The 16,247-nt window shown below is 44.2% G+C and overlaps 1 long non-coding RNA gene across 1 annotated transcript; it reads right to left on the bottom strand.

Annotated features, from left to right (window-relative positions):
* Window positions 1-8,163: 8,163 nt before the first annotated feature.
* LOC127916936 (uncharacterized) lies at window positions 8,164-15,080 on the bottom strand. The gene is made up of 3 exons (XR_008096638.1): window positions 13,884-15,080; window positions 13,620-13,666; window positions 8,164-8,246 (listed from the first exon to the last, which is right to left on the bottom strand). It is a non-coding gene; the product is annotated as an uncharacterized LOC127916936 (long non-coding RNA).
* Window positions 15,081-16,247: the final 1,167 nt, after the last annotated feature.

The raw sequence follows: 16,247 nt of genomic DNA, 5'->3' as shown, positions 1-16,247 counted from the left end.
AAGCCCCACAGACACAGACTTGAACTTTACCGTTTTCCTCAAGTTATTACCATGTAAGGCCCTGTCCCTATAGTTTTAGACAGCGTCCTCTCCTTGTCTCCTTTCCTTAGGGCCCACTGATCTGAAAGGACTTGATAGGTGAAAGTGATATTGTGGAACTGGGAAACCTGTCCCAGTCGTTGCACCTATCAGTGCTCATGAAGGAAAGGACATAAGGAAAGAAATACATTTGAGAGTATTGGGACGTGGCCAATGTATTCCTCCATATACCAAGGCAGTCACAGTGCATGTTTTGCAATAAACAGTTATGCACTTGAGATGGCAAGGATATTTACATCTCAAGTCCATGCAAAGGTCCAGAGTGAGTCTTGTAGAAGGCCTCTTTACCTAGTAGTATTCATATGGTCAGGCAGTATACAGTATCTTACCAGTTCAGATGAAGGGAAAGTTCCAGAGGAGGAGATGGAGGTTCAGTTTGGGATCAGACAAACATGGAGGACAACGGACACTGTGAGGTATGGGCTGGCTGGCCTGCTTCTATATGTAAACTTTCCCTCATAGCCTCCAGCAAGGTGACCAGCCCAGCCCAGCCCAACCCAGACTAGCCCTCGGTGGAAGAAGCACCCTCCCCATAGCCACCCCAGTCCCCTGTCAGGTACAGGCAGGCCTGATGGAGGCAGAAGGGCGTGAAGGAGAGAGGGAGCGAGGGAGAGAGGGATCAGGAGGAACAGCCAATCCCGCTAGTGATTGTTGACGTGGTGACTGAAGGAGGCGGGGCTGACCTCACTGAGGTACCAAATAACAAGTGTTGTGTGGGTGTGTCTATGTGTGTGTGTGTGTGTGTGTGTGTGTGTGTGTGTGTGTGTGTGTGTGTGTGTGTGTGTGTGTGTGTGTGTGTGTGTGTGTGTGTGTGTGTGTGTGTGTGTGTGTGTGTGTGTTTGGGTGTGTGTGCGTGTGTGTGTGTGTGTGTGTGTGTGTGTGTGTGTGTGTGTGTGTGTGTGTGTGTGTGTGTGTGTGTGTGTGTGTGTGTGTGTGTGTGTGTTTCACAAAGGGACTTTTGTGGAAGTGATTATCTAAGCACTTCCCCTGACCCAATGTACATTTTATATCAATACTTTTTATGCAACCAACTGACGTATCCTGGGCTGCATGACCATTAAAAATGTCATTATTGATTGCGGAGAAGCCACAAGCCACATGCCCTTGGTCCCATGCTTTGTCTACAGTACCTAACAAACAGACACTGAATAAGATTTGTCTTACAACATGCTTTACAGCCAGGCAGAATGGTGCTTTAACAAGTTTAACAAGGGCCCAGTTTTTCTAAACTTATCTGGATTTTGCCTATCGGATAGGATTAAATGCATAGAAATAGAATGAATAGGACAGATGTATCATTGACTTGAATGGGGACTCCCGCTCTATTCATTCTGTTTCTAGGCATTTTATATTTCTGATCGCTTTTGAAAAACTGGGCCCTGATGTCCGGTTTTGATCATAGAATAGAACGTGTAATCTTTGACCATCTTTTCATCCCAATGAGCAGCATTACACGCCCGTGGGGATAAGAGTGCACGGCACTTCTTTCTGTCTCAGGCAAAACAGAGACCTCCTCTGCCGGGCTGCTTCCTCTCCCCTCCCTTCTAAAAGCCTCCCTTCCCCTCTGTGCCCCCCACAGACCCCATAATCCACACCAGCAATCCCAGCCCCTAATGGAAAATATGGCCTGACCCTCTCCACTGATGTAGTCAATGCAGCCAGTAATGGGTCCACATTGCCTTGCAGCTAAAACCAATCATGAATGGGGTGAAATGGAACTTTAACCGTGTTGGTCTGTCTCTTGTGTCACGTGTCGTATGTGGTCTTCCTTTAGTAATGCCAGTGTCCGTATATACAGAGGAATAGTCCTTTCAACTTCTAATCAACGCAACATTCACTGACGCTATTCACCTCCTCAATAGATTGTTGTTTTTGCGACATCATTTCTCAACGGCGATTTGTAGATTTGTCAGTGTTCTATAAGTCATTATAAACAGGGTGGTTTGAGCCCTGAATGCTGATTGGCTGACAGCCGTGGTATATCAGACAGTATACCACTGGTATGATAAACCATTTATTTTTAATGCTCTAATTACGTTGGTAACCCATTTATAACAGGAATAAGGCACCTCAGGGTGTAACGTCGTTCTTCGTTTGTAGAAAGAGAGTCGGACCGAAATGCAGCGTGGTGGTTACTCATGACTTTAATGGAAAAAGTGACACATGAAATAACTATACAAAATACAAAACAACAAACGGAGCGTGAAACCTAAATACAGCCTATCTGGTGAAACTACACAGAGACAGGAACAATCACCCACGAAATACACAGTGAAACCCAGGCTACCTAAATACGGTTCCCCATCAGAGACAACAAGAATCACCTGACTCTGATTGAGAACCGCCTCAGGCATCCAAGCCTATACTAGACACACCTAATCAACCATAATCCCAAAGCCTACAAAAAACCCAATACGACAATACAATAAACCCATGTCACACCCTGGCCTGAACAAAATATATAACGAACACAAAATACAATGACCAAGGCGTGACAAGGGGTTTGTGAGTAAATGGCCAATATACCACGACTAAGACCAGCCCTTAACCGTGATATATTAGCTATATACCACACCCCTTGGGTGTAATTGTTTAAATAACATATCCTATACAGTACAAGTTACACTAATCAAATCAAATGACCACATTGATGGAAAATCCATCCATGGTTAGAATTAGTGATGATATCAGACATGTGGGTTATACGGTTTAGTGCTATGTGATGACATCAGACATGAAGGTCAGGACAGAGACTATAACCAGCCAAAGTACCGCAGCACCATGGATACAGGACAGGGGTTATAACCAGCCAGAGTACTGCATCACCATGGATACAGGACAGAGATTATGACCAGCCAAAGTACCGCACCACCATGGATACAGGACAGAGATTATAACCAGCCAGAGTACTGAACCACCATGGATACAGGACAGAGATTATAACCAGCCAGAGTACTGCACCACCATGGATACAGGACAGAGATTATAACCAGCAAAGTACTGCCCACCATGGATACAGGACAGAGATTATAACCAGCCAGAGTACTGCACCACCATGGATACAGGACAGAGATTATAACCAGCCAGAGTACTGCACCACCATGGATACAGGACAGAGATTATAACCAGCCAGAGTACTGCACCACCGTGGATACAGGACAGAGATTATAACCAGCCAGAGTACTGCAGCACCATGGATACAGGACAGAGATTATAACCAGCCAGAGTACTGCCACCATGGATATAGGACAGAGATTATAACCAGCCAAAGTACACAGCACCACCATCGATACAGAACAGGGATTATAACCAGCCAGAAGTACTGCACCACCATGGATATAGGACAGAGATTATAACCAGCCAGAGTACTTCATCACCATGGATACAGGACAGAGATTATAACCAGCCAGAGTACTGCACCACTATGGATATAAAACAGAGATTATAACCAGCCAAAGTACCGCAGCCATGATAAAGATGGACTGCGCCACCATGGATATAGGACAGAGATTATAACCAGCCAGAGTACTGCATCACCATGGATACAGGACAGAGATTATAACCAGCCAGAGTACTGCACCACCATGGATATAAAACAGAGATTATAACCAGCCAAAGTACTGCACCACCATGGATATAAAGCAAGCACCATCCCGATAAAGAACGGGGTTATAACCAGCCAGAGTACTGCGCCACCATGGATATAGGACAGAGATTATAACCAGCCAGAGTACTGCATCAGGACAGAGATTATAACATGGATACAGGACAGAGATTATAACCAGCCAGAGTACTGCACCACCATGGATATAAAACAGAGATTATGGATACAGGACAGCCAAAGTACCGCAGCACCATCGATAAGGACAGAATAACCAGGGGTTATATGACCAGCCAGAGTACTGTACCACCATGGATATAGGACAGAGATTATAACCAGCCAGGTACTGCATCACCATGGATACAGGACAGAGATTATAACCAGCCAAAGTACCGCAGCACCATCGATACAGGACAGAGATTATAACCAGCCAGCACCACCATGGATATAGGACTTACAAACAGCCATCACCATGGATATAGGACAGAGATTATAACCAGCCAGAGTACTGCACCACCATGGATACAGGACAGAGATTATAACCAGCCAAACTGTACCATGCAGCACCATCGACCACCATGGACAGGACAGAGATTATAACCAGCCTGCAACCATGTATAGGACTTATAAACAGCCATCACCATGGATATAGGACAGAGATTATGACCAGCCAGAGTACTGCACCACCATGGATACAGGACAGAGATTATAACCAGCCAGAGTACTGCACCACCATGGATATAGGACAGGACGATTATAACCAGCCAAAGTGGATATAGGACCCAGCAGCACCATCGATACAGGACAGAGATTATAACCAGCCAGAGTACTGCACCACCATGGATATAGGACAGAGATTACAAACAGCCAGAGAACTGCACCACCATGGATATAGGACAGAGATTATAACCAGCCAGAGTACTGCATCACAATGGATATAGGACAGAGATTATAACCAGCCAGAGTACTGCACCACCATGGATATAGGACAGAGATTATAAACCAGCCAGAGTACTGCACCACCATCACCATGGATATAGGACAGAGATTATAACCAGCCAGAGTACTGCACCACCAGGGATACAGGACAGAGATTATAACCAGGACAGAATACTGCACCACCATGGATACAGGACAGAGATTATAAACAGCCAGCACCATCGATACTGAACCACCATGGACATAGGACTGCAGGATACAGGATTATAAACAGCCAGCACCATCGATACAGGACAGGGATGCACCATCCCATGGATATAGGACAGAGATTATATAACCAGCCAGAGTACTGCACCACCATGGATATAGGACAGAGATTATAAAGCAAAGCCAGCACCATCGTACTGCACCACCATGGATATAGGACAGAGCCATTATAACCAGCCAGAGTACTGCATCACCATGGATATAGGACAGAGATTATAACCAACCAGAGTACTGCACCACCATGGATATAGGACAGAGATTATAAACAGCCAGAGTACTTCACCACCATGGATATAGGACAGAGATTATAACCAGACAGAGTACTGCCACCATGGATAAAGGACAGAGATTATACACCAGCCAGAAGTACTGCACCACCATGCACCAGCAGAGTACCACCATGGATACAGGACAACATGACAGAGATTATAACCAGCCAGAGTACTGCACCACCATGGATAAAGGACAGATTATAACCAGCCAGAGTACTGCACCACCATGGACATAGGACAGAGATTATAACCAGCCAGCCAGTACTGCACCACCATGGATACAGGACAGAGATTATAACCAGCCAGGTACTGCACCACCATGGATATGGGACAGATGATTATAACCAGCCAGTACTGCACCACCATACTGCACCACCATGGATACAGGACAGAGACTGCACCACCATGGATACAGGACAGGGTATAACCAGCAGATTACTGCCACCACCATGGATAACCATGGACAGAGATTATAACCAGCCAGAGTACTGAACCACCATGGATACAGGACAGCATGACAGAGATTGCATAACCAGCCAGAGTACTGCACCACCATGGATAAAGGACAGAGATTATAACCAGCCAGAGTACTGCACCACCATGGATATAGGACAGAGATTATAACCAGCCAGAGTACTGCACCACCATGGATAAAGGACAGAGATTATAACCAGCCAGAGTACTGTGGGTGCAGCTAGTGGAAGCACTAGTGGTAGTCTGTAATATCTGTCTCTTCCATTAAGGATCTGCAGAGGGCACAGTAGAGAGGGGACTTTGTCTCCTTTGTGTTTAGATGGATAAAGCTACATGTACCATGCTCTAGGGTCTCTCTCTCTGTGTTCTACTCTCTCCTTTCCCTCCTCTCTCTCTCTTTTCTCCTCTCTCTCTTTGACTGTCTTCTCGTAGGCTATCTGAAGCATACATCACTTGTTTTAGATGATTAATGACTGTGCACATTTTGCTGGTAGTTGAGGAGATCTGTGTGTGTGTATGTGTGCCTGTTTATACCTGCGCTGTTGATCCTGGGGTCAATAGAAACACTTTGTCTAATACTGCCGACACATAGTGTGATATAAATTGAACTTGACCCCGTCAGTTGAACTGGCACCGGAGCATCACCCACATGTACAGAGGGAGGTGGCATGTTCTCAGCCGTAGGTCTTCAATCTCATAGCTTGGTGACCCGGACGACTATACAAACACTGTAGAATACATCACAGAAGGGCCCAAGTAAGAGGCTTCTAATCATACTGTACGTATCACCATTCACCACCCACAGTGAGCACTTAAAGCTTGGAGACTGGGACACATGTTTATCCCTGACAAGTAGGCTACAGACCACACACAGGCACCAAATGCACAAGAAATGACACACAAATGCCTGCACTTGCACACTCCTGCACTGACTGGCTGTAAGCTAAAGCTGCCAGTTGTGGTGACAAAGGAACACAAGATACCCAGGGTGGCCCTTAGCCACTGTGTGTGTGTGTGTGTGTGTGTGTGTGTGTGTGTGTGTGTGTGTGTGTGTGTGTGTGTGTGTGTGTGTGTGTGCGTGCGTGCGTGCGTGCGTTGCGTGCGTGCGTGCGTGCGTGCGTGTGTGTGTGTGTGTGTGTGTGTTGACAGTGGCACATCAAGCATTACAGAGGCTAGAGGCAAAGAAAGTCACCAGACCCTCAGAGATGGCCCTTTGCAACCCTGGCACTACACATTAAACTCTGCAGCAGCTTGGGTGTAGGCCTCGGGTGTAGGCCTATGGACTGCACTGGGCGTCTTTAGTTAAGCATAGACGTAATGTGCTTTAATAGAAAATAAAATAAAGAGGCGAGGTAGGGCAGGGCAGGGCAAGGGAGGGGAGGGCAGGGGAGGGGTAGGGAGGGACTTACCACAGACAAGCTGGACCACTGGGATCAGGACATGGGCAGTGGTTGTGTTTGGAGGAGGGGCTAGGTGGCTGACAGACAAGTTCAGATCATCAGCTCCAGCGGGACCAGCATCAACCCATTCTAGAGGAGGAGGAAAACACAAGAACCATTAAGAATACATTTCAAACTGTTACCATTTTTTTTTTTATTACAGAAAAATGTGAATATTCATGACTGAAACGCAGTACTGTAAAATAGAGCATGCGGTAAAATAAATAATTTCAGCCCACATGAAAAAATGCTTCAGTTTACAAGAGAGTACTACAGTACTTACTATATAATTTTGTAGTAAACTGTAGTATACTGTAGAATACTATACCACACACTGAAGTATGCCTCGATCATGTGTAGTATTACTATATCATGTTGTAGTACATCGTAGAATACTATAGTAAATACTACAGTATACTATATTCAACAAAATCACTACAGTAAATACTACAGTAACTACAGTACCACATTTGCATACAGTATAACCTGCCCATTCCCCTCCCCCATGTCTCAATTTGTGCCAACCATAAGTAAGAAGCCAACCAACATTTTTTTTCTTGAGGCCCCTCAACGGCCGATTTTATTCCTTGAGGCCCCCTATAATTTTGCACAACAAACCCAAGTTAGACAGGCCCAATGGGCTAAAACTGGACCAGCCCCATCTGGCATTTGCCCGAAATGCCAGATGGTCAGTCCGCCCTGGCTAAAAGGCAGAACAAACACCATATGTGGACCTACACCATTAGTGTATGCATAAATGGCTTTCATCATTAGTAAACTCAACAAAAACTCAAATTAGTAGCATTCGCTTATGCTGCAAATAACAGCCTACTTATATTGTGTGTGTGTGTGTGTGTGTGTGTGTGTGTGTGTGTGTGTGTGTGTGTGTGTGTGTGTGTGTGTGTGTGTGTGTGTGTGTGTGTGTGTGTGTGTGTGTGTGTGTGTGTGTGTGTGTGTGTGTGTGTGTTGTGTGTGTGTGTGTGTGTGTTGATTATCAGCCTAATGGGTAATGTCAGAAGATCATGCTGTTCTTACCAAAGAGGGGGTCCAGGAAATCTCCTTGCTGTTCTCCTCCATGTCATGGGACCCTGTCTTATCCCACATTCCAGAATAACATGGAAGATTCCACGTCTCCACTTCAAATCCACCCGGAGACTAGAGAAAGAGTCAAACATTTGCAGGCAGGGGTTAAATGTGAGTTTTGATTGAACATGGACTATCTCAATCAACCGCTTTTCCATTATTATTTCTGATTTCCCTATTGGACCCCCCTGTTGCCGCTGAAACACTTTAGATAGAATTAACCACAATATAGATGATGAAGTTGTCTCCAGATCTTGATTAGAAAAAGTCGGCTAGACAGTGGGAGGTCAGCGGATGTCATCAACATCAATGGCACATAACGCAATGATAACCTGCCACTCTGAGGGTGGTTTAGGACAAGTCGTGTGTGTTCAATGTGCTTGGCCTGCCAAAGGAAAGGAGTCATTTTACCACTGTGGCTGCTGTTTCAACAGGATAACAGTGCCCTCTGTTGGTCGCTGTGTTCAAATACAACTCACTGTTGGACTGAGGACAGAAATGCTCTGAATGCAATATGCTATTACATCAGAACGCTTCTCAGCAAAGCCTACCACGATGAATCAGACTGTTTCATATTTTATGACCTCTAAAAAGGAAGTCCTGTGCTGTCTGTCTTCTGCCCCTTCTCACTTTCACCACCTTAAAGGGCAATCTGCAGTTGCTAAAGTTGAAGTCGGAGGTTTACATACACTTCGGTTGGAGTCATTAAAACTTGTTTTTCATCCACTCCACCAACGTTTTTGTTAATGAACTGTAGTTTTGGCAAGTCGCTTAGGACATCTACTTTGTGCATGACACAACTAATCTTTCCAACAATTGTTTACAGACGGATTATTTAATTTATAATTCACTGTATCACAATTCCAGTGGGTCAGACGTTCACATACACTAAATTGACTGTGCCTTTAAACAGCTTGGAAAAGTCCAGAAAATAATGTCATGGCATTAGAAGCTTCTGATAGGCTAATTGACATCATTTGAGTCAATTGAAGTGTACCTGTGGATGTATTTCAAGGACTACCTTCTAACTCAGTGCCTCTTTGCTTGACATCATGGGAAAATCAAAAGAAATCAGCCAAGAAAAAAATTGTAGACCTCCACAATTCTGGTTCATCCTTGGGAGAAATTTCCAAACGACTGAAGGTACCACGTTCATCTGTACAAACAATAGTACACAAGTATAAACACCATGGGACCACGCAGCAGCGTCATACCGCTCAGGAAGGAGACGCATTCTGTCTCCTAAAGATGAACGTACTTTGGTGCAAAAAGTGCAAATCAATCCCAGAACAACAGCAAAGGACCTTGTGAAGATGCTGGAGGAAACAGGTACAAAAGTATCTATATCTACAGTAAAACGAGTCCTATATCTACATAACCTGAAAGGTCGCTCAGCAAGGAAGAAGCCACTTCTCCAAAACCGCCATCAAAAAGCCAGACCAAGGTTTGCAACTACACATGGGGATCGTACTTTTTGGAGAAATGTCCTCTGGTCTCATGAAACAAAAATAGATCTGTTTGGTCATAATGACCATCATTATGCTTGGAGGAAAAAGGGGATGCTTGCAAGCAGAAGAACACCATCCCAACCGTGAAGCAAGGGGGTGGAAGCATCATGTTGTGGGGGTGCTTTGGAGCAGGAGGGACTGGTGCACTTCACAAAATAGATGGCATCATGAGGAAAGACAATTATGTGGATATATTGAAGCAACATCTCAAGACATCAGTCAGGAAGTTAAAGCTTGGTCGCAAATGGGTCTTCCAAATGGACAATATCCCCAAGCATACTTCCAAAGTTGTGGCAAAATGGCTTAAGGACAACAAAGTCATGGTATTGGAGTGGCCATCACAAAGCCCTAACCTCAATCCTAGAACATTTGTGGGCAGAACTGAAAAAGCGTGTGCGAGCAAGAAGTCCTACAAACCTGACTCAGTTACACCAGCTCTGTCAGGAGGAATGGGCCAAAATTCACCCAACTTCTTGTGGGAAACTTGTGGAAGACTACCCGACACGTTTGACCCAAGTGAAACAATTTAAAGGCAATGCTACCAAATACTAATTGTAAACTTCTGACCTACTGGGAATGTGATGAAATAAATCTAACCTGAAATAATCATTCTCTCTTCTATTATTCTGACATTTCACATTCTTAAAATAAAGTGGTGATCCTAACTGACCTTTTACTAGGATTAAATGTCAGGAAGTGTGAAAAACTGAGTTTAAATGTATTTGGCTAAGGTGTATGTAAACTTCTGAATTCAACTGTACATTTTTGGACATATGGACGTATGATATGTACCCATTGATTCTTGAATAACATAACTTATGAGCATAGTTCAACTACCGTACTCCATCAGAACCACAAAATATAAACTTGTTTTACTCCAATGTTCGTAAACATTGTGCTTGTAAACAAACAGTGCATGCTTAAAACTATAATGTTGATATCTTGGTTGGTCGATCCTTGCATCTATATCTCTGTCTATGAATTTGAAAGTGGTAACATTTCTCCAGGCACATCCCTCAGCCTTTTTCCAAACATAAGTGGGGGAAATCGCTTTATTATTTCAACTGTGGATTGCCCCTTTAAAGTAATCATCTACCTCTTTATTTCCTCCCTCCATTTTCTCCCTCTTTCAACCTCTTGCTGAGAGAAATATCCCTGCTCTCTAATTGTACGTTGCTTTGACATCAACACCGTAAAGGCCACTAGTAAGAGTATATTAGTGATGATAATAACCATGTTGGTTTAAGTAGTGAAATAATGGCCGTTAGTACGTGTAACTTTACCCTGTTAACCACACAGTCATAAGGGCTGCAGTATAACTTGACACTGTTTAACCTCCAGGGATTTCTGACAACAACAGTCACAAGGGCTGCGGTATCAACCAAAATGCGATGCTTTGAAATGAGACTGAGTTCCATAAGACTAAATAGTGTGTATAACATGATTTCCATGTCAGTCTGAGGCGAATGCCCTGTTCCGGTCTACTCAGCTAATTCTAGAATACAGGCAGAAATACAACAGCTCAAAGAGAGTACTGAGATGTCTGCCTTCGTCTCTGATCCTATTCTATATCTGTAGGTGTGTATAGTTAATATGTACTGTCGCTAACCTGGAAGTGCAGATGGTTTGCACAAGGTTGTTTCAACAACAACTTTGCCATGTGCGTGTCAACCGAGACGGCCAGACAATCCATTCTCTCCAGAAATGCTTGTGTACCAAACAGGGACAGACAATGCTTGCATAGACACATGACAAAACAGCATCACCGATTGGATGAAGACAAATTATATTTTACCAGTATTCTGTGCTTCGTACTCATCTTTACCCCCCTCTGATGATCTGACAATCATCAGTTGCTCCGTGTGCTGCACCTGCAGACGCTTAAGAGGAAATGTGTCTAAAGGAAACATTGAGCCGTCTATAATCCTCCCGTCAACATCATAAAACTGACTAATGGTTGTCAAACCAGGTTATGGAGGGAAGAGAGAGAGAGAGAGAGAGAGAGAGAGAGAGAGAGAGAGAGAGAGAGAGAGAGAGAGAGAGAGAGAGAGAGAGAAAGAAAGAAAGAGATATTGTTTTTCTCTTGAGACAAAAATATCTCTATTTCCCAGGCCATAACTCTCCTCTGTGTGGCCAGTGAAAGGAGAGAGGACTCAGGTTTCTCTCTCAGGCCGGAGTATCACTTACACTACATCCTGTTATGAGTTATGGTGCAAAGGGGTGCAGGAGGAATAGAATACAACCTGATGAGCCTATTGAACACAGAGGTGTGGTAATGAGAAGGTATCATCCCTAACGTCCATCAATGGGTAAGTAAAGTCCTTCCTTCCTTATTGTTGACAGGACAATACACATTTATCAACATGCCATCCTACTGTACACTAGAAGGTGCTAGCACGCACACGCACAAACACTTACACGTCAAATCTTTCAAAATGTCCTCCAAATTCCATACGGCTGCGTTTTCTGTTCCATTTGGGGCCCTGAGTTCTATAAGCCATCATCATCAGTTTTCCTCCTTACACCTGATAAAAACAGCTCATGTCAGCTCCTTGTTGTAGAACCATATGGGAGTAAATGGAACTGCCAAAACCCTGAGGCATGTACACAGCAGGTATGTTTCAGAGCTGCAGTACTATGGAAGCATAGAGCAGATACTGAACATAGATTACAACATGATACGCCTCCACTGCAAACACCTGCACACTTCAGAGAGTTATTATGATAATTGAACTATTCTTATGATTTCAATAAATGTCACATTGTTGAGCTGCATTTCCCACACTCGTTAAAAAACATGAATCCATCCTATTGAGAGGTTGACAATGGAACAATAAGACACAGTACTGCCTGAATGGCAGGTTCTGGATCTTGAATGTCTTTTGAACTCTGCTGTCCTACTGTACAGACAGAGGGTTACTGAGAAGTCAAGGATACAACGTTAACAGCACTATTGGTGAACCGTTTCGTCTCTCGGCTTTTCAAGCTATAGACACCGCATCCTTGTGTTCTTACTCCAAACAACAGTCGTTGGATTGTTAACAAAGACGTGTGAAGCTTGTAAGGGGGAAAAATGTCAACATTTATTTAACTCTGTTTGTTTCTAGTACAAGTAGCTATGCATCTAATAAAACAAGATGCCATGAGAATATTTGTATAATCACCACCAGTTGATATATGTTTGAAATGAGTCAAGATGACCCCAACAAACCGATATCACATGCAGGTCACAGTAGTTACAATGTACTGGTTCTAACTGGCTAGTAAAAGCACAGTCGTATGTATACAGAACAATATTTATTTGAGGGACTACATCAACACACTCAGCCCTCCCTCCTAACTAGATTCAAAACAGGAAGTCCAATCAGACAGCCAGCAGAGCACATCCTGTCCATCCTCAGTACCAGTCAGCATGCCTTCCCTCTAAACCCTGTTTACAGAAGGGAATGCAGTGAGGCCATGGCTTTGATTCAATTTAGCAGGTAATTACACTATCTGGTAAGGCAATTATCCTGTGTGCGACATAATTCCATTTGCTAGCTAATGGTGCTCCCACAACCTCCACAGTACAGGAGACAATGCATTTCTAAGAGGGGAAGTAGGGATACTGTTTTGTACCTACTGTTGGAGCATCTGTGGCTAATTAGGTCAAAGCCTAAACAGCCTAAAAGAACAACAAAACACAAGTCAGCCTGGTACAAACAACCACCACTGCACCCGAGCATGAATTTACTTTTTATTTAAAACTTTCAAATGAGGTGAGACTGCCATGCCCAGAGAGCAGGATACCCATGTTTCAAAGACCAAAAAAGAGAGAGATAAGGGACCTCTTTTAGACTGAGCTTAGTCTGGGTAGATGAAATCCATGTGGCCTTGCTGGCTGATTTAATCCCCTGCTTCTTTCTCTCCCTCCCTGCCTCCCTCTGAGCAGACTCACCAGAGCCATGGTCTGCATGGAGGAAGAAGGGCCAGGCAAGCAGGCGTCTTTGAACAGCAGCCAAGGAGGAAAAAGGGAAGAGAGCTTCTCAGGATCACTGGGCTGTATGCAATGCCAACTGTCTTGAATATCTCTGACCTGACAGCACTTGATTAGAAAACTGCAATATGGTGTAAACTTATCCAGGGTCGTAATTCATCAGACGTCTGAAATTAGAGGAAGCTAGATAAAGTCCCGTTCTGAATAGGAAAGAGTGGTGCTTACCTTGACCTGGGACAGGGAGGGATGGACAGATGAGGAGAGTCACAGGGATGGAGAGTAGAGGGTCCAGGCAGGGAAGGGGTCTGGGTAGGTCCCAATGGGGTAGTCCAGGAGAGGGAACGAGAGAGGAGTAGAGAGGAGAGGAAGGACAGGAAACAGGGAGACAGGGAGGTGAAACGTAAACGCTACTCTCTCCCTTTCTCTCTCTCACACACACACCCAAACACACACTCACACAGCCTACAGACAGGAACTAACACAAGCAGTTACTCCCAGGATGGGAGAGAGAGTGTCTTACCCATCCACAGACACTCAAACACAGAGAACAAGAGTAAGACCCGGCCCACTCTCTCCTACTGGCCCAATGAGAGTCAGCTGTAAAACTGCACGACCAATGAGAGACGTTGAAGGCAGGGCCAATAGGTGCAATGACTCATCTGGCCAATCAGAGAAATTGCCTTTGGACTCTTAGAACCTCCCTCTCTCTTAATGACAGATTTAGGAAGGTGAACTTAGCCTGTGTGAGTGATTTAAGACCCTGACCTGGGACACATTAGAGTGATTAGATTTTGATTCACCTAAACCAGTGTGATAACACAATAGGCAGCATTCTTCCCTACACCACTAGCTGAGATCCAGTCAGGTGCTGTACTGCATGCTACAGTCATTCTCATGTACGGCTACCCTCTTAAAGGAGGTTACGCATGACATGTTGCATTATTTCTGAAAACAGAACACACACAGTCGTGCACACACAGACACACACACAGGAATGCATGCATACACACATACAGAGTTGATTGTTAAAGAGGGAGGAGAGGTGGAACCTCTGATTCAGCAGTATTTCAGCCCTCTAATAAAACACAGCTGACAGGCTGTGCTATAGAGGATGTTCCTCCTCTATACTGGACAGGAGATGGCTATAAAATATTCATAGAAAATGGGAGGGGAAAGATGGGCACAGAGGGGAAATATAGGCAGGGTTTACCAGCTGCGATGAAATGAGTATTGGTCGCTGTGAATAATATACAGGATATTGCCACAGTCAAACCAAGGTAACAGGAAAATGTTGTGGAAATGATGTCCTAAGACTTATTTCCCTCTCTGTCCGATTCCTTATAACCACTGATCTGAAAGAGATGGATAGTTCCTGGTTGAAAGCACAGAATACATTCATGGGTGAAAGTGATACAGCAGAATGGCCGCCACCATATGCATGCATGCTATCCTTTCACATCAGGGTCTGGTTCTCAAAGGAGGTGACACAGAAGGAAGAGCTTCCTCTGGGAAACAGCACTAGACGCAGACGGGTCTTGGTTAGAAAAGGAAAGGTTGGATGGATCCAGAATTTGCAGTGAGGCCTTCCTCACAGCTATGGCTGTGATGTCCATGAAATCAAGGCACACTGTTGGACTGCCTTGGGATAACTGCATGACAACCAAATCCCCAGACATGTGTTTATGGGTTCTGTAGAGGGCACAGAAGATATCTCATGACTGGCTAAATCACATAACAGGTAAAGTGCTGTGACAATGGACGGATTCTCTCCATGTAGCCTGAGACCGTTTTTTTTTTACTTAAAACCAACCACATGATAATCAAATTGGTCATGCCATACTTGGAGAACTATTTATATGAGTAGTAAATATGTTATAAATACCCTACCAAATCCCATAAACGAACCCAGTTTGAAAAATAAGTAGGCAATGCACAATAGGATTACGTAACACACTGGATAGTCAGTCACCACTCCATTGCTATGCCCTCATTTATAGCACCAAAGGTCAAACTCAGATTGCAAATGTTTGCTGAAGTTTGTTTATGATGTTGCAGTCGTTTTCTAGCATATTCATACTGCTAGACGTATTCCAAATCTGTATATAAAAGCTCACACGTGACGCGAAAAGAAAGTTTACAAACATTGTCATACTATACCAACGTTTCTTTATTCAGTTACATTGTAACGCCGACATGTAGCCTACTCTCCAAAAATGTAATATGGACGTTCACACTGAGGGGATTCGTTTATCTAGCTCGGGTTACCCCGATGAGAGGAGTTTGTATCGGGTGAAGGTGATTGCATTCATTTTGGAACAGGGCAGCCTGAAGGGTGTTCGCCGGTTCTAAACAAAAGTGTAGTAATTAAGGACGTGGAGTGATACATCGGATTAGTGATGAGTCAGATTCTGTGCAAACGTGATTGCGATAAAAACGCTTTATCTGCCTTCCCAATTAAAACTAGTTTGAACATTCAAACATGTATTTTTATGGAAAGGAGATGTTGTATGTTTCGGGACGATTGGCCGAGGGCAGATTGCTGTTTGATTTGAGAAGGGCGCTCCTTCCTCCTAGCCTTCCCCAGATGAC

This window comes from Oncorhynchus keta, unplaced genomic scaffold (genome assembly GCF_023373465.1).
Source record: "Oncorhynchus keta strain PuntledgeMale-10-30-2019 unplaced genomic scaffold, Oket_V2 Un_contig_10132_pilon_pilon, whole genome shotgun sequence".
In the NCBI taxonomy this organism is placed as follows: domain Eukaryota; kingdom Metazoa; phylum Chordata; class Actinopteri; order Salmoniformes; family Salmonidae; genus Oncorhynchus; species Oncorhynchus keta.
This window is presented reverse-complemented; position numbering and strand designations above follow the sequence as displayed.